Source organism: Callospermophilus lateralis, chromosome 6, assembly GCF_048772815.1.
Source record: "Callospermophilus lateralis isolate mCalLat2 chromosome 6, mCalLat2.hap1, whole genome shotgun sequence".
NCBI classification, from domain to species: domain Eukaryota; kingdom Metazoa; phylum Chordata; class Mammalia; order Rodentia; family Sciuridae; genus Callospermophilus; species Callospermophilus lateralis.
The window spans coordinates 42928997-42940967 of NC_135310.1; the positions used below are offsets into that span (position 1 = coordinate 42928997).

The 11971-nt window shown below is 33.6% G+C and overlaps 1 pseudogene; it reads left to right on the plus strand.

Annotated features, from left to right (window-relative positions):
* The first annotated feature begins 897 nt into the window (after positions 1 to 897).
* LOC143402348 (S-formylglutathione hydrolase pseudogene) lies at positions 898 to 1377 on the plus strand (annotated as a pseudogene).
* The last annotated feature ends 10594 nt before the right edge of the window (positions 1378 to 11971 follow it).

Consider the following 11971-nt stretch of genomic DNA (forward strand, 5'->3'; position numbering starts at 1 on the left):
TGAATGAGGAAATAAAAGGAAGAGAGGAAATATGAAATATCAGGGGTCAGGTGCTAAGTGGAGGAAAACTCAGAAAAACAAAATGCTTAAAAGAATTAGAAGATAACATAAATGGAAGATAGGCAGAACAGAGTCAACATATAAATAATAGAATGTTTGTAAAAAAATGATAACAAATAAAAATATAATGTAAGATGACTTTCCTGAAAGAAATAAAACTTGAATCTTTTCATGTAAGTGTTTACCATGTTCCAGGGACAGGTGACTCAGAATCTCCAATACCAAGATAGATACTAGTAAGGTTATTGGATTGAAAATTAATTAAATAATACTTTGGAGATGGCAGATTTAAAAAAGCAGGTTAATTCTACAACCAGAGACATGAAAAATCGTGCTCTAAATGTGTACTATGAGTTGAAATGCATTATGCTGTCATATATAACAAATTAGAATAAATGAATAAATATATTTTTTAAATGTAGGTTAATTATAAGGGGAAAAAAATCAGACTGACATCAGACTCCTTCACAAAAGCATACTAAAATTTTTAAAAGACTGGGAAACACATTAAAAGCCCACAAGAAAAGAGAAGGTAAACCAATAATGATATTTCCAGTCAAAATATTGTTCAAATGTAAAAATTTTAACATTTTTTTTGAACAAGCAAGAAATTAAGGAAACTAGCTGGGCATGATAACATATCTGGAATTTGGGAGACTAAGGTAGGAGGATCATGAGTTTCAAAGCCAGCCTCAGCAACTTAGTGAGGCACTAAGTGACTTAGTGAGACCATCTCAAAATAACAAATAAAGGGGCTGGGGTTGTAGCTCATTGGTAGAGCACTTTCCTAGCATGTGTGAAGTACTGGGTTCTATTCTCAACATCACATATAAATAAATGTACTTTTACATAACAGAGGAGCTCCCTCAACTCATAAATGCCAATTTTTCAGTGAACCCCCAAAGGATGTCTGCTTTTTGGTCATGCTATGGGAGATCATAGAGCTCTGATTTGTGCTTTGAAAAATCCTGGAAAATACAAATCTGTGTCAGAATTTGCTCCAATTTGAAACCCAGTGCTCTGCCCTTGGGGGAAAAAAAAGCCTTTATTGGATAATTGGAAACATTTGAATAAATGGAAGGCATGATGAGACCTATCTTGTGAAATCCTATCCAAAACAATAACTAATTGATCAATGGAAAGATGACCAGTTTCTTCTAGATGGACAATTATCTCCAATAATTTCATAGCTGACTGTACAGAAAAAATATTCCCAGTTGTTTTTAGATTACAGGACAGTTATAATCATAGCTATACTTCATTGCAACCTTTATTACTGATCACATCAGAAATCATTCGAAATACCTGAATGCATGAAACACTTCTGATAAGACAATATCTTTGAGATTATAAAAATATAATAAATAGAATTGCTAAGGAAAAATGTTTCAAAACATAACTAAAATTGCTAAGGGAAAATATTTCAAAACATTGGATTTCATAATGCTAAAAGAACTTCATTCTATAGTTGATCACCTGAATAAATATATAAATTTTTTTTAAAAAAGAACCTTAGAAAAGTCTTTATTCCATTGAAATTAAGAAACCTCAGTACAAGGTTGGGGATATAGTTCATTGGTACAGCACTTGTAGCAAGTGTGTGACCCTGGGTTCAATGGGAAACATAATATACCAAAATTTGTGGGATACAGCAAAAGCAATATGAGGGAAGTTTATAGCAATGAGTGCCTTCACCAAAAAACATAAGCAAAGACTTCTCAAATACATAATTTGGTGAAAAATGCCAAGGTGTTAGAAAAACAAAAACAAAACAAACCCCACATCAGTAACAGGAAAGAAATAATAAAAATCAGAAAAAAAAAAAAAAAACTAAAAGAACAATACAAAGGTTCAGCAAAACTAAGAGCTGGTATTTTGAAAAGATGAACAAAATTGACAAGTTTTTATCTAAACTAACCAAAAGAAAGAGAAATACCTAAATAAATAAAATTAAGAGATGAAAAAGGAGGTATTATAACAGATACACAGAAATTCAAAGGATCATTGGGAAATATTTTGAAAAACATTCTAATACTCTAATTCTAAAATATTCTAATATGTTAATAAATTGGAAAATATATAATAAATGGAAAAATTTCTGGACACATATGATCTATCAAAACTTAGTCAAGTAGATATTAAAAATCTAAATAGATGCAAACCAAGAAATGAAATTGTAGTAATAATAATAAAAGTCTTCCAACAACAACAACAAAAAAAACCCCAGGATCAGATGAATTCACTGCTGAATTTTACCAGACTTTTAAAGAAGAACTAATAACAATATTACTTAAACTATTCTATAAAATAGAAATGGTAAGAGCCCTTCCAAACTCATTCAACAAAGCCAGTATAACCCTGCTACCAAAACCTACAAGGACACAACCCCCCCCCAAAAAAAGACAACTATAACCCAATATCCCTGATAAACATAAAATGCCAAATTCCTCAAAAAAAATCCTTGAAAAAAATTAACAGCACTTTAAAAAGATCATACATCATAATCAAGTTGGTTTTAGTTCAGAATAGGTTTATATACACAAAATAATAAATGTAATACAGAACACAGAACCAGGGATAAAAAAAAATCACAAGAACATTTCAACAGATGTAGGAAAAGTCTTTGATAAAATTCAGTAACTTTTGTGATAAAAGCTCCAAATAAATTAAGCAAAAGATCATACTTCAACATAATGAAGGTTCTATACAACAAGCCCATTATACTGAATGGGGAAAAACTGAAAGCATTTTCCCCAAATTAAAATCAGGAAAGAGATAAGGATGCTACTCTTACCCTTATTATTCAATATAGTACTAGGAATCCTAGCCAGAGTAATCAGACAAGAGAAAGAACCAAAAGACTTATAAATAGGACACAAGGAGGTCAAATTATCCCTCTTGGAAGATGATATGATTCTATAAATACAAAATCTAAAAGGCTCCAAAACAAAAAAAAAGATTTTTATGACTGATAATATAGGAAAGTAGAAAGATATAAAATCAACCTATAAAAATTATTAATTTTTCTAAACCAATAATGAACTCAATGAAAAAGAAATCACAAAATCAACCCCACTCACAATAGCCACAAAAAATAAGACACCTAGGAATAACTCTATAATGAAAATTACAAAATTTTGAAAAAAGAAATTGAAGAAAACACTAGAAGGTGATAAGACCTGACATGTTCATGGACTGGGAGAGTTAATATTATTAAAATGGCCATACCACTCAAATCATTGCAATCCCCATCGAAACACCAATGACTTTCTTCACAGAACAACAACAAAAATTCTAAAATTCATATAGAAGCACAATACATCCTGACTAGCCAATGCAATCCTGAGCAAAAAACCCCAATGCTTCACCATCACAATACATGACTTCAAAACACACTACAGAGCCATAGTAACAAAAATAGCATGATATGGGAGGAAAATCCAGACATATAGACCAATGGAACTGAAAAGAAAACCCAGAAATAAACCATTAATCTTCAGGTAACTGATTTTCTACAAGTGTGCCAAAAAATACATTAGTAGAAAGGATATCCTCTTCAACAAATAGTGCTGGGAAAACTAGATAATCCCAAGTAGAAGGTTGAAACTTCCAGTCTACATGAGAATCAACTCAAAATGAATCAAAAACCTTAATGTAAGACCTGAAACTGAAACTACTAATGGAAAACCTAGTAAACATGAGGGTTGGTCACAGGTGATGATCTCCTGGTTAGAACTCCCATAGATCAGCAAACAAAAGTAAGAACCCACAAATGGGATTGTAACAAATTTAAAAAATCTACACAGCAAAAGAAACAATCAACAGAGTGAAGAATGGGAGAAAATATTTGCTAGCTATTCATCTGACAAAGGATTAATATCCAGAATATATAAAAAACTCAAAAAACCTAACAACAACAACAAATAACCCAACCAATAAATGGGAAAATGATATGAACAGATATGTCTCAAAGAAGTATAAGTGGTCAATAAATGTATGAAAAAATGCTCAATATTGTTATCTATAAAGGAAATGGGAATCAAAGCTACATGAGATGCCATCTCACCCCAGCTATCATAAAAATAATAATAATCACAAATGTTGGTGAGATTGAGGAGAAAAAGATAACCCTTATATGCTGTTGGTAGGAATGTAAATTAGTACTGCCACTAAGGAAATCAGTATAGAGGTTCATTTAAAAAACTAAAAATAGCTGGGCCGATAGCTCACGTTTGTAATCCCAGTGTTATGTTCGAATTGGGGACCCCCAAAAGACCACCAGAGACCAAGATCGATGTTAACAGCAAAGAGGTGTTTATTGCGACCTAGCTCAGTCCTCTGCGCACACACAGCAACTGGTGACGCTGAGAGGCCCTGAGCCCAGGGTTTGCAGCAGTTTGATACATTCTTTGGAGAAGGCAGGGACCCCCACATATATCATAGCATCTCTTAGAAAATCATCACACACAGCAGGAAAATCAAATAACAACTCTAAAACATGATTAGCACATTCACTGGCGGGAACAAGTTGGGTAGGGATGATTGGTTACTACAAGAGGGGGATTCGTTTTGAACTGATTGGTTTAAGACAAAAGGGGTGTTTATGCTGAACTACATGGTTTCCCAACATGTTATCAACCACCATAAACTACTGGGAGGGTCATCTGGCATCCCAGGTATTTCCCCATCTCATGCTGATTGGTGGCTGCTAGGGGGTTGCTATGGATCCCCACCTAGCCTGACTGAATCAGGGACACCTGGTGAAGCAGATCTCTCCTGTTATTTGTAGACAAACAACTTAGCAGGGTGGGAATGTGCCTAGGAGTGCTCTGTGGGTCTTTCCAAGGACAAAGGTCATGTCCCTTCCTTGGACAGGCTTTATTCTGAGGTAGAGGCTGGTTTTTCACCAGCAGTTTGGAAGGCTAAGGCAGGAGGATAAAGAGTTCAAAGCCAGCCTTAGCAAAAGCGAGGTGGTAAGCAACTCAGGTGTTGGGGACTGCAAATCAAGTCAAGATGACACCTGGTAGTTTGCCAGGAGGAGTGGTTTGTGAGGCAAAGCCACCGAGCCATTAAGATGGTGGGGATTCCTTATTGGCTGACTGCTGTATCTAGATGATGCTAATTGAGTCAAGCTGTGTGTAGTCAGTTAGGTATATATACCTCTGCTGTTCCGCAATAAAGCGGTTCCCGCTACCTTGGGTTCCCGCTACCTTGAGTTCCCTCTCAGTTCCCGCTGAGTTCCCCCTGCAATAAAGCAGTTTCCACTTCAACCTTCAAGTTGCTTGTCACCTCCCAGTTATTTTGCCCAGCCGGACTGCAGTACTCAGGGAGATCTCTTTTTAAAAATACAAAATATAGGGCTGGGGATGTGGCTGAGTGGTCAAGTGCCCCTGAGTTCAATTCCCAGTACCCCCCCCACAAAACAAACAAACAAACCAAGGTAAAAATAGAACTATCATATGATCTAGCTATCCCATTCATGGGTATATACCAAAAGGTAATGAAGTCTTCATACAAAAGAGATACCTACATACTCATGTTTACTCTGACACTATTCACAATATTTAAGATGTCCATCAACAGATGAATGAATAAAGAAAATATGGTACATATAAACAATTATTATTCAGACATAAAGAATGAAATTATGTTATTTTCAGAAAAATGGATGTAATTGGAAGAAATCATATTAAACAAAATAAGCCAGACAGAAAAACAAGTATAGCACATTTTCTCTCATATGCAGAAACAACAACAACAACAAGACCTAAAGACCATGAGGAACTGATAGGGACTAAGAAGGGGCAGGGAGACAGTAGAAGGGGGACAGTTAGGGAAAGGATGAGAGAAGAAAAGGTGGATGTGATCAAGCACAATAGCATGTAAGGAAATGTCAGAGTGAAGCCCTTTAATTTGTACAATTAAAGTGTATTAATTATAATATAAAAATTAAAAATATCCACATAGCTAATAATATTTGTCCAAAAAGGAACTTTGGTTTGTGTAGAGGGGAGTGGGGGAGGGGTGGGGTTGTTTGTTGTTTTTTTGAGTTTTTTTATATATTCTGGATATTAATCCTTGTCCAACTTAAAAATTATTTTGACTGACATAATATTTGTACATATTTACAAGGTACAATATTATGTTTTTATTCAGATTCATATTTAGTAGTGACCAACTCAAGGAAATAAGTTATTTAGAAAACAATAAAAGTAGGACTTTCATAGCAATTGATATCAACAGAAAATGGAATGCTATTGAGGGAAAAAATCTACTGCTTTAAAATATAGAATGAGGAAAAGAAATGTGGGGTTTCATATTTTAAAAAATTAGAGCTGCCACTGTAGCTAAGGGTAGAGTGCTTGTCCAGCACACATAAAATTATGGGTTTAATCCCCAGAACTGCAAAATAAGGAATAAAGAAAAAAATATATTGAAAATATTCCTGGGAAGAAAAAATGATTGAAAAATGAAATAAAAAAAAAGAGACTGAAGATGTACATTAATGAGCTACATGATACATTCAATTTCATTCATTAAGCCAAGGACAGAAAATGAAAATGACTTCAGTTTAACATAAATGTTTGAAGCAAAAACAACACAATAAGGCATTGTTAAGCCTGTAAAGGAGAGGAAATACTCACAAAAAATATTTAATTCATTGTTTTTTTTTAACTTATTTGTGAGCTGTCAGCTTGAAATGCTAAGTTTTAGGTATTGCAAGTTATCCATCCAAAAGCCATCATCTCCATAATTACTCACTATAGAGTGAGGCTGCCAGGAAGACTGTTCAAGAAGGACACTATGCAGTGAATATTCATCTAAGGAGGCATAATTTACATCACTGATGCTTTTTATTAATTGGGACACTTTTAATCAGATTATGAATTTTATTAAGTCTACTGATGGGAAATTTGCATATTTGTTTCCTATGATATTGTATTGAAAGATTTTGGAAGTAAATGTCTTTTTTAACAGGATTGGTATATATTTTCTTTTTTTCCCTTAACTTTTTATTAGCACATTACAATTATATGCATATAATAGTAGGATTTGTTACATATTTATACATGCATACAATATCACATTATAATTTTGACATTTTGGCTCCCTAATAACTAAAACTTTTAACTCAATTTAAACAACTATACCCATGGAAAGTCTGCCTGGTGTAACATACATAATCTATGCTATAAATGAGTACACTATTTTTTTAAAATGACCAATGATGCAACATCCTGGTGAAGATTTTATTAATTTGCTTACAGTACTGGGTGATGCTCTTGCAAAATATATGTGACAAAATGAAAAAGCAAAAAGATGGAAATGTAGTCTACAATTTGCCAGCATGTGAAAAAGACAGAAAAAGATGAATGTGTATTACTGAAATTGATGTCATACCCATATAGGTAGAATGGTTAACTGGGGTCATGTTACTTTTTTTCTTTTTTAATTAATTAATTAATTAATTAATTTTACAGTAGAATGCATTTGACATATACCATTTGACACAAATGGAGCACAATTTCTCATTCCTCTGGCTATACATGGTTCAGAGTTATTCCAATAATGTAATCATACATGTATATAGGGTAATAATGTCTGTCTCTTTCTACAGTCCTTCCCATCCCCACAACCTCACCCCTCCCCTTACTCCCCTCTACACTAACCAAAGTTCCTTCATTCTTCCCTATCTCCCCACCCCATTATGGATCAGCATCTGCTTAAAAGAAAAAACATTTGGCTTTGGTTTTTTATGACTGGCTTATTTCACTTAGCGTAATATTCTCTAGCTCCATCCATTTACCTGCAAATGCCATAATTTCATTCTTCTTTAAGGCTGAGTAATATTCCATTGTGTATATGTACCACATTTTCTTTAACTATTCATCAGTTAAACGGCATCTACAATGGTTCCATAGTTTAGCTACTGTGAATTGAGCTGCTATAAACATTGATGTGGCCATGTCACTGTAGTATGCTGATTTTAAGTCCTTTGTGTGTAAACTGAGGAATGGGAAAGCTGAGTAAAATGGTGGTTGCATTCCAAATTTTATGAGGTATTTCCATATTGTTTTCCATAGTGGTTGTACCAATTTGCAGTCTCACCAGCAATGCATGAGTGTACCTTTTCCCCCCCACATCCTCATCAACACTTATTAATGCTTATATTCTTGATAATTGCCATTCTGAGATAAAATTTTAAGAGTAGTTTTTTGTTTGTTTGCTACTGGGGATTTAACTCAGGGGCATTCAACCAATGAGTCATATCCTACCATACTTTATATTTTATTAGAGACAGGTATCACTGAGTTATTTAGTGGCTTGCTTTTGCTGAGGCTGGCTTTGAACTCATGATCCTCCTACCTCAGCCTCCTGAGCCACTGGGATTACCAGCAAATGCCACTGGCTTTAGAGTAGTTTTGATTTGCATTTCTCTGATTTCTAGAGATGATGAACATTTTTTTTCATGTTTGTTGATCGATTTTATTTCTTCTGTAAAGTGTCTGTTCAGTTCTTTAGACCATTTGTTGATTGGGTTACTTATTTCTTTGGTGTTGAGTTTTTTGAGTTCTTTATATATACTGGAGATTAATTAGTGCTCTGTCTGTGGTGCGTATGGTAAAAATTTTTTCCCATTCTGTGGGCTCTCTCATCACATTATTGTTACCTTTGCTGAGAAGAAAATTTTAGTTTGATCCATCCCATTTATTGATTCTTAATTTTACTTCTTGTGCTTTAGGAGTCTTGTTCAGGAAGTCAGGTCCTAAGTCAACATGATGAAGATTTGAGCCTACTCTTCCTTCTATAAGGTGCAGGGTCTCTGTTCTAGAGTCTAAGTCTTTGATTCACTTTGAGTTGATTTTTTGAAGGGTGAGAAAAGTTCAATTTCATTCTGTTACATATGGATTCCCAGTTTTCCCAGCACCATTATTTGTTGAGTAGGCTATCTTTTCTCCAAAGTATGTTTATGGCACCTTTGTGTAGTATGAGATAAACATATTTATATGAATTTCTCTCTGTATTTTCTATTTTGTACCATTGGTCTACATGTCTATTTTGGTAAGAAATACCACGTCTTTTTTGTTAATATAGCTCTGTAATATAGGTTAAGGGCTGGTATTGTTATGTCTTCTGCATCACTCTTCTTGCTAAGAACTGTGCTAGCTATTCTAGGTCTTTGATTTTTCCAAATGAATTTCATGATTAGTTTTTCTAGTTCTATAAAGAATTTCATTGGGATTTTTATAGGAATTGTTTTAAATCTGTGTAACAGTTTTGGTAGTAGGGCCATTTTGACTAAATTAATTCTTCCTATCTTCTGAGGTCTTTTTCAATTTATTTCTTTAGTGTTCTGTAGTTTTCATTGTAGAGGTCTTTCATATCTTTTGTTAGATTAATTACCATGTATTTTATTTTTTGAGGCTATTGTGAATGGGATGGTTTTTCTAACTTCTCTTACAGCAGATTCATTGCTTATATTGAGAAGTGAATTTGATTTACGGGTATTGATTTTATATCCTGCTACTTTGCTAAATTTATTTATTAGTTCTATAAGTTTTCTGGTAGAATTTCTTTTTTGGATCTTCTAATTATAGAATCATGTCATCAGCAAATAGTGATAGCTTTAGTTCTTCTTTTCCTATTTGTATCCCTTTAATTTCTTTCCTCTGTCTGATTGCTCTAACTAGAGTTTCAAAGACTTTATTGAATAGAATTGGTGGAAGAGAACATCCCTGCCTTGTTCTAGTTTTTAGAGAGAATGCTTTCAATTTTTCTCCACTTAGAATGATGTTGGCCTTCAGTTTACCATAGATAGCTTTTACAATGTTGAGGTCTGTTCTCACTATCCCTTGTTGTTTTTCTAGTGTTTTGAACATAAAGATATACTGTATTTTGTCAAATGCCTTTTCGGCATCTGTTGATAAACATATGATTCTTTTCTTTAAGTCTATTGATGTGATGAATTATGTTTATTGATTTCCATATGTTGAACCAAACTTGCATCCCTGAATGAACCCCACTTGATCATGGTGCACTATCTTTTAATTGCATATTTTCTGATTTTAATTTATGCAAGAGAATTCTTTACAATTACTGAATATCTTTGGTATGACTCCTCTTGAAATATTGCATTGTGTTTAACACTAATTTCAAAGGATACCTTTCAAAACATTTAACTTTGGCAATACTTTTGCCATTGGAGAAAGTTAACTTCTTAAAGTTAAAAATTATTAACTAGTGAGGCTGAAGTTATGGCTCAGCGGTAGAGCGCTCGCCTCGCACATGCGAAGTCCTGAGTTCGATCCTCAGCACCACATATAAATAAATAGTTATTGTGTTCAACTACAACTATAAAAATAAATATTTTTTAAAAAGATAGCTTTTTTTAAAAAAAATTATTAACTAGTTAAGGCCTACAGTTTCCTTGACTATTACTTTGACCTCCATGTTTAGCAATCCTTTTTGTGGAAAATGAAAAATTTGCATTCTCAAAAGATTTCCTAGAAAAAGAAGATGAGTACCTGTTTTATAAGAATTTTAATAAATTCTAATGACAAGTACTTAATTATTGTGATAACAAATTCAAGTTTTCTATTTTTTAGTATTTTTGATTTGTGTATTTATATAGAATTATATTTTATTATTGAGAAATAAGCAATAAGCTAAATTTTAAATTTTTCTTGAGGACAGAGGAGCTTCTAAACTAGAGGTAGATCAGTAATAGACCAGAGTTTGGCTCAGGTATGATCAAAGGTTATGTTCTCCAAGGGGAACATATAAAAGCATTAATGAGAAAACCTATCATGGTCTCCTGTTCCAGGAGATGATTTAAGCAATAACACATAACATAATTCTCACAGTGAGCCTGAAGAAGACTATGATGGCCAGCGGGGAGGAAGTTTGTTTCTAGGGCAGGTTTTCTTCACTATGGGGGAAAAAAAAAGGATTTTTTTTGGGGGGGGGGGCGGGAACCCTTTTCTTCCTCTAAAAATTACCATCCTTCAATTAGCTTTCCCAGAAACGCCCTCTGTCCAAGTTATGTTATGTTCTACATATTTCTATTATCACCTTTTCCTGAGGTGAGAATCTTTTCTTTGATAAGATTTTCAAAAGAAAAAAAAACCAATTTCTTAATATACAATGCCTGGGAGTTATAATTTGATAAATTAATATGAACAAGAAAAGGGCTTGTCTTTTCTTGGGGAGCCTGAAGCTCCCATCCTATTTCACTTCAGAAAACTGGAAATATTTGACAAGATCTGGACATAGAGTTTAAAAGATTAAGAAAATTAGAGGGAATTTAAGAACAGGGAGACCAAAGAAAATAAAGTCCCAGTTATGTAAGAGTAGCAGCTAATACCAATTGACCATTTATCTTGGGTCAGACATTATTCTGTGCATTTCACTTGTTTTCAATTACTCTTTACAGAAATATAAAGAATATAGTTATGTTTTTCCATTTTAAAATTGAGGAATTAGAAGCACAGAAAATAGAATTTGCCTGAGATTAGACATTTAATCTGAAATGGAGATAGAAATTAAGTAAAGACAGCCTTATTCCAGATTCAAGTTAGATCTCTAAAACATTCATTTAACTTTGCTGACACTTAATAAAATTTTGCATAGAGATCCATTGGGAAAAGTTCATCTTCTGTACTTCATTACTATGTGAGAGTTACTTCCTAAAGGATAATTCCCATGTATCATTATGTTAACTGACACTCATTATGTTTTTTTTTCTGTCTTATGAAATACCACTATTCGTAATTGCTAGATTGTGGTGCAGTGTTCACCTCTGCCTGAATCAAAGCATACCACAGAATTGAACCATGGGGTGCCCTTTCATGGCATCTAAATTGCTGTATGAGAATTGTGAGGAAGTGAAATGTGCACAACATTTATATTA